The sequence below is a fragment of the Meleagris gallopavo genome, chromosome 12, assembly GCF_000146605.3.
Source record: "Meleagris gallopavo isolate NT-WF06-2002-E0010 breed Aviagen turkey brand Nicholas breeding stock chromosome 12, Turkey_5.1, whole genome shotgun sequence".
Taxonomy (NCBI): Eukaryota; Metazoa; Chordata; class Aves; order Galliformes; family Phasianidae; genus Meleagris; species Meleagris gallopavo.
The window spans coordinates 7,734,004-7,741,612 of record NC_015022.2 but is presented as its reverse complement, the minus strand read 5'-3'; positions in this window follow the sequence as shown (position 1 = coordinate 7,741,612).

Sequence of the window (7,609 nt, the reverse complement as noted above, 5' to 3'; positions counted from 1 at the left end):
AAGAGCAAAGGCACTGACTTGGGCTCTCCTTACCCACATATGCATTCTATTGGGAATGCTGTGACTGCTGCTCCTTCATGCCAGCTCAGTCCTGCCACGTCCATGCAGTCACCTCGTTGCTGTACTGTGAGTGTGCAGTGGTGGGAGGGAATGCTTAGCAAATGCTGCCTACTCTGCTGCTGTACTCAGGCAAGGCAGTTAGCTTGGCTCATTCTGAATCAAATGCGTTTTTCTCTAGACAGTAATTGATTATTCTTTCTGGATCAGCAAGCCTTGTAAAAATTGTCCTTAATCTGAAAATTTAAGCAAAAATGCTGGTGTTCCAGATGTAAAGCAAAAAGGTTGCATTTCCTTAGCTATAAATTGATCTGACAGCTCTTTCTGTTCTCAGTCTTGAAGGTGTTCTCTCTGAACCAGCATTAGTCCCACTTTAATGCTTCTTTATCCTTTGGAGAAACCCTGCAAGGAGAGCAGTGTGAGTGCAGTGGCTGAGGAGCAGGTGGCAGGGTACAAGTGGTCAGCGGTGCTGCAAGGCATCTGTGCAGAGCTGGGTGCTGGTTCCTCATGACTGTCAAGCCCAATGGGCATTGTAAGAAACAGCAATGACTGCTCAGAAGTTTCTGCTGTGATGTATCAGCTGGATTTAGGGATTTAAAAATAATGGCATGTTGTTTTATCTTCATTAACTATAACCCCCCAAAAGTATAGGCAGGAAAAGGATATTAGTAGCTAATGTGGGGTAGGAAGAATTGTGCTTGAGCAACCAAAGGTCTTTACTGAGGTATCTAATCTCTAGTGGTGTTTAGTAATACACAAGATAGTTAGGGAAAAATATAAGAAGTGCAGTACCCAAAATACGCGTATATCAGATATCTTTGTAAGGGAAGAACTCCTGTCTTCTGTTTTATTTAATTTTATTCTTAACAATTCCAAGCATATCTGCCTTTTTTATGGGCTCTGGGTATCAAACTAAAATTTTCATGGGATCGTTAATGACGACTCCCCTGGTATTGCCTTGAGGGATAGCAGTTCAGACTATTGCTAAGCACACATGCATGTAGTTAGCATTGTTTTAGCCTGTACTATGTTTTAAGAATATTCAAATTGAATGCCCTGAAAATCCGTCTGAAAATCCTTGCAGTCAAACTGAGGGTTAATTATTACAAATTAACTTTACCAAAGCAATTGAGCAGGTGTCTTGTTTAAGTCACTGTGACTGCAAGGCTATCTAGCTTTGAGACACCTTGATTGCATACATACTTAGCATATAGTCACAGACACTTGTGCTGATACTATCCTGCTAATGATGGTGTGGCTTTGTTGAATTTTCTCTGGATTTCAGTGCCCAAATAAAATGATTGAGGCTAAGGTCTAGGATTTTAAAAATATAACTTGATTACACCTGTGAATAGCAGATGAGAACCTCCTGTGCTTACTAGCAGATTTCATGAATGTGCACAGGGTCAGCACAGTCTACGTAAACTCCCTAATTCTATTCTTGTTAGTTAATGCTTTTTTGTGCATTTATAGAAGGCTGCATATTTTATTGTGGAAACTAGGAGGAAATACTGAAAGCTTACCTATTATGGTGAGAAAGTGTAACCTTGCTTTTTACATTCAGATGGCTGCAGTTCAGTATGAAGTGTAATCTAAATACTACATTGGATTGTGCTAGTAAGTAGGGAATGATAGTAGTGGATTATATAGTTGCTCTGTAATTGTTTGTACTGCTAAAATTGATCCAAAACTACTGAGAGAGCAACCAAAAACTAACTTCCCAGGGGCAAGCCTGGTATCTGTAAGGAGCTTTCAATTCTGCATGAATTTCCAAGAACAAAGAAGGCTTGATTGTATCTGTGGCTTTCAAAAGCAAGCATTCTTATCTCTATGAAGATGCAGTAAAATAAGAGCAAAACACCAGTTATACCAATTTGCTTATGGAGGTGGTAGAAATGATGTTATTAAGTACAAGATTTGGTTGAAAAAGACAAATTCTTTAGGGAATGAATTTCTTTAAAGGGAACCCAATGTTTTTACAGTAGAAAACAGATTTAAAAGAAAGCCATTTGGAAGGAAAGGTGCCTTCTGTGACCCCTAGCCGTCTTCAAGTGCAATTTATCATGGCAGCAACTATCCATCAAGCCTGTCTTTTCATGTTAAAAGTCCCTGAAGATATCACACCTCTTAACCCAAACACTCCCACATTTAGTTGATACATAGTGCTTAATGCTTTGCCATGAATGAAGTCTATTAAATATTTCATAACTCATGTTGATAAATTATAGAGTCATAGAGTGGCTTAGATTGTGGGGCACCTTAAAGATCATCTCATTCCAACCCCTTTGCCATGGGTATTTTTGCCAACCACCACATCAGGCTGCCCAGGATCCTACCCAGCCTGGCCTTGAATGCCTCTGGAGATAAGGTATCCACAAGCTCTCTGGACAACCTGATCCAGCACCTCACCATCCTCTCAGTAAATAATTTATTCTAAAAATCTAACCTAAATCTCCCCTCATTTTGTTTAAAGCCATTCCCCCTTGTCCTATTCCTATCGCCATATAAGAAGTCAGCCCCTCTCCTGCGCATAAACTCCCTTCAAGTACTGGAAGGCCATAATGAAGTCTCCCTGGAGCCTTCTTTTCTCCAAGCTAAACAAGCCCAACACCCTCAGCCTTTCTTCATAGGAGAGGTGCTCCAGATCTGTTATCATCTTTGTGAACTTCCTCTGGCTCTGTTCCAACAGCTCTGCATCCCTCCTGTACTGGGGGATATGTATATATATGCACACAGTACTCCAGATGGAGCCTCGTAAGGGCAGAATAGAGGACAATCCCCCTCCTCAGCCTGCTGTCCACCTCACTCTATACCATTGGCCTTCTGGGCTGCAAGAGCACACTGCTGGCTCATGTTAACTTTTTCATCTTCTAGAACCCCCAAGTCCTTCTCCCCAGTATTGCTCTCAATGAGTTCTTTTCCCAGTCTGTTCTCAGATCTGTGATTGCCTTGATCTAAATGCTTTCACTTGGCCATGTTAGGCCTCGTTAGATTATTGTGTCCACTTTTTGAGCGTGTCCAGATCCCTCTGAATGGTGTTCCTTCCTTCTATTGTATAAACTGTACCACTCAGCTTGTTGTCATTGGCAAACTCACCAAGAGTACACTCAATCCCACTGTCTAAGCCCTCCTTTGTTGCTTTGTTCTTACCCAGAGAAGGCTGTATTTGAGGGATATAAACCTACTATGAGTCTGCTTGTAGCTATTTGTAATGATCTGCAACTATACATATTTTAAGCAGGGGCTTAACCATTTTGCACACATACTCATTATGAGTACTGCTTTACCAAGGACACTTCTAAATAATTCTAGGATATTTGGAAACTCTTCAAATATGGAGCTAGCTAGCCTGATCTATTTTTTTTTAATTACTTATTTTAATGAAGTTGTCTATAAATGTGGTCCTTTTCTACCTCCATCTAAGGATGCAGGCAAGTTTGTGGCAATACTGATGAGCATGTGTGCTGGAAGTTCCCTCAACACAGAGCTACTGTGCCTCTGTTCTGAGCAGCTCAATGGCAGAAAGTGTGAGGTTATGGTCTGAACCTGGGAGGGATTGCATGGGACCATCAAGCGCTTGCTTGTTGTGAGAACAAGTAATTTCCTAGGGTATAATGTTAGCTCATTAGCTGTCTCTCCTTTATCCTTTTCAATTACCTAATTTGAAAGTCAATGGCTATGAAATAGGAATTTTCAGTATCTTTTTTCAGTGCATCTCTGGGGAAAATAACTTGAGGGACACAGAGGGAAGGATTCTTGGCAGCACTAATTCACCATTAGCTAACTGTTACATTTGTGGGTATTAATATCATACACAGAAATAATGTGGAGTGACGTAATTCTGTGCTTTATAATGCTCGTGACCTGTTCTGCTTTCTGGTCAGTCCGCATAAAAGCACTTGAAAGAAGAGAGGAAAATACTGGCTCATTTCAATTGATTTGGATGATTTACTTTATGAAGCAGAGATTTGTTTTTCTTTCCTAGCACCGAAGCAGACCAGAGTTGCTGCCTTGCTCAAGGCCTTTTGAGTCACACACAGAGCAAATCTATGTTTCTCAAGCTGCTTTGTAGCTGGTGTCTTCAGCAGTGAAGGCAGATAGGTCTGCCCACCTCACTGTTACTCAATAGTATTTATGCCCAGGGACCTCACCTGGCTTGTGCTCTGTTCTGGTGTGTGCAGTGCTGCAGGCAGCTAAGCTTAGTTTAGTAGCCAGTATAAATAAGGACAGAATTAAATTATTGCTGTGACGTGTCACTTGCCACAGTTTATTTTCATGGCTCAGTTGCAGTCTGCTTCATGTCAGCAAGCTCACAGGACTGGCTTGCATTTGACATTGCATTAAGTTGCAAGGGATGAAGCCCTTATGACCCTTTGCCCTGTTCTTCCCTGTGTCAGAGAGCTGGATGGGCCATAAATCAGCACCTGAGGGGCTGTAATGTCTGCAGTGTGAGAATGAGCCAAAGCTAACTGCTGTTTATCAGGCTGAAGAAGGCAGTGGTTTGGGAGTGGGCTCATGTGCTGGTCCCTGTGGGGAGCAGCAGTCCCCTTGGGCTGAGCAGGCAGCTGGGAGGAAAGATGTATTGAATGACAGCTTAATCCACTACTAGTTGCTGTCATTTCACACTGCAGGCCATGAAGCTTCAATAGAAAAAAATTATTACATACAGATTTGGATTTTCTTTATCTGAGAATAAAAAAGTGTTTCTACCTGCCAGTGGAAAAACGTTAAGGGTTTTTGGCTGATTGCACTGCAAGAATGCTCAATTCATCTAATTTATTGCAGAAGTTGTGGCATGAGTGCTCACCCTGGCATCTAGAGCTCTGTTTTATAGAGCAGTTTCTCTATAGTAGGAGTTAAAAACAAGTGTTGTACTGTTCAGAATACTGCCAATAGATATGAGCAAGCTGTCTTACTCATTATTGTATTTATAGTACAAAACTTTCAGGTATATTTGGAAGAAGTTAGGTTTATGATGAGAGACTGCTTTTATTTCAGAAATGGTTTGTAAGGTCTTTAGTTTAATCCACACACATATGACCAGCAGGAGGAGGATTATGCAGTGAGTAATATCCTTTCAGGTCTGCTTGAACCAAGACCTGTAAGTCTTGGCTGTAAGTCAGGGTGCTGACTGTAGACCTTGCCCTGGTCTGCAATGTGTTTGGTTATTTTTATTCTTTTTTTTTTGGGGGGTGCACAGCACCTCAGCCCATCAGCTTTCATTTCTCTTCAGATCATGAGGAAATCTTATCAGGTTAGGATGTGGTACGCTGGAAGTTAGATTCCCTTTGAAGTGTTTGTGCAATGCAATCTTGATCTTTACTATTAAAATAAACTTTCATTAAATCTGCTGGGATGAGGGGCCTTACTGAGACTCCTTCTAATTTAGGAGCCATTTAATAAGCAGGTCAGTGCCAATGATTTTTAATTGGAGCTGAATTTTCAATGCAATCAGGAACTTTAATTTGCTTTGCTCTGTTGCCTCATCCTCATGGTACATTAGTGTTGCTGGTGTAACTTATCTTCAGGTTTTCCTGCCAAGAGCACAGAGTACTTCTCTTGGCCATGTCATCATAATGCTGGTATCAAATAATCCTCTGTGCTTATCAGGGGCTGCAACTCTGACCTTGCAGTTGAGGAGTTATCCCAGTCTAAGGCTGTAACTACGTGGGGTTTTGTGTCCTTCCCGAGGATTTCAGTTATTGTTCCCAATCAAACTGGAAAGGGATGGCTTTAAAAAAAAAAAAAAAAAAGTGTCTTTTGAATATTGCTGTACTGGGTTTAGTCTGGGGCCAAAGAGAGGAAAAGGACTTACTAATGAACAGTGGAAGGAAAAGCAAACATAAGATGCGCTATTCTGTATTACAATGAGGTTCATCCTTGTTAGGCAGCGTTTTCCTGTCATAGGAGCAGATAAATTCCAGAGCACTATAATTTTCTGAATATAGACTTGTGTTAGTTCTGGGGATGTGAGTACCCATGCTGGACTGTATGTTTTTCTTTGTGCTAATGCTTGCCCAGCTCCTGTGCAGAATATTGAATGTTCTCTCTTCGGACAAGCTTATGACTTGCCTTCAATTTAGTCTCAAGCACTGCATCTCGATTAGGTTTTGCTGTAAGTATGTGTAAATTATGCTATGCATGTTTCAGAGAGCATTTCCGTGCTTAGAGCTCTTGCCTGCTAATCAATGTGCAGAAATAGCAATACAGCTAGCATCTAGTGTTTCTGTTCGTGTCTATTTTTGTTGGCTTCTTTAAATATATGTAATTTAAATAAACTTATAATAGCAAGTCCTGCTGCTGTTGTATAAATCTCAGTTTGTGCCTTACTGTGAAAATTGGAAACATGGTGGTAGCCTTTCTAGGTTTACCAAATATAAAAAGGAGGGGGTTGTACAGCATCCAAGTGTTTTCAGGTGCCAGTGTTTCTATGATATTTTCCATTAGGAAGGGCTTTGGGGGGAAAAAAAAAAAGTTGTTTATATTTTAAGTCAAATACTGGGTCAGTTTTGCCTCAGAGCAGAATTAAGTGTATACAGAAACTTGTTGGTTGCTCACTTGAGTTTTCTAGTTATTTTTCTATTTATAAAATGAATGTGCATCTATGAAGACATTTAATTCTCAGATCTCGTTCACTGCATGGATTAGCTTTGTTAATAGACTGTAAGGAACTTTAGAGAGTTTAGCAATGGCTGGAGTGTGGCTCATGAAGAGGGTTGTTAGACATCTGATTTCTGCCTTTGAGATGTCAAGGATAGTGAGCTGCTTTGGTGGGCACCTCTGTGCCTCTCTTAGTTGTACAGAATGGTTATTCAAAATCATTCTGTTCCCCAAGCAGATCGATGCACTGGAATTTAGTTTACTGTCTTTGTTCTGTATTGTATATCTCATAACACTGTGTCAGATTTTCTTGCAACAAATATAGAAATAGTTTTTGCATCTGACTAACGATCCGTTTTTCCTTTTCCTTTGCTTGTTCATAACACCTCACCTTGAATTAGATTCCCATGATTTGCATGAATACTGTGTAAATGAACTTTTTGTTAGCCCTATGATGATTAGTATGCATGGCTTGCTTTGCATGTTGAACTCAATTAAACTTCCCTGTTCCTGGTTCCTACTACAATCACCTAAGATCCCAAGCACTGGCAATTCAGCCCAAGTAAGAAGGTGAGCAACACGGTGTCTACAGCAGGTGTTGTGGAGTGGGTAAGATGTCTCTTCAGAAGTCACAGCCCCTGAGCCTGTGCCCCAGCTGACGTCAGTGGAGCTCTGTTACTCATGGAAGGTAAATGTAGTTCAGAAAGTTCTCAGAGGGATTGTCTCCAGGACACAAACGGTAATACACAAGTAAAACACACTGTTTTCAATCTCTTTCCTCCTAGAGTTTCAGAATAGTGAGAGAGTTTGCTATAATCACCCTCTTCTTAAACTGGTGATCAAAATGAGGTCTAGATGATACTCCAGGACACTTTGTATCTCATTTTCTGGCCCTTCTGATGATATTTCATTAGTCTCTAAGAAGAGGATGTGTTGTTTGTTTTTTTTTTTT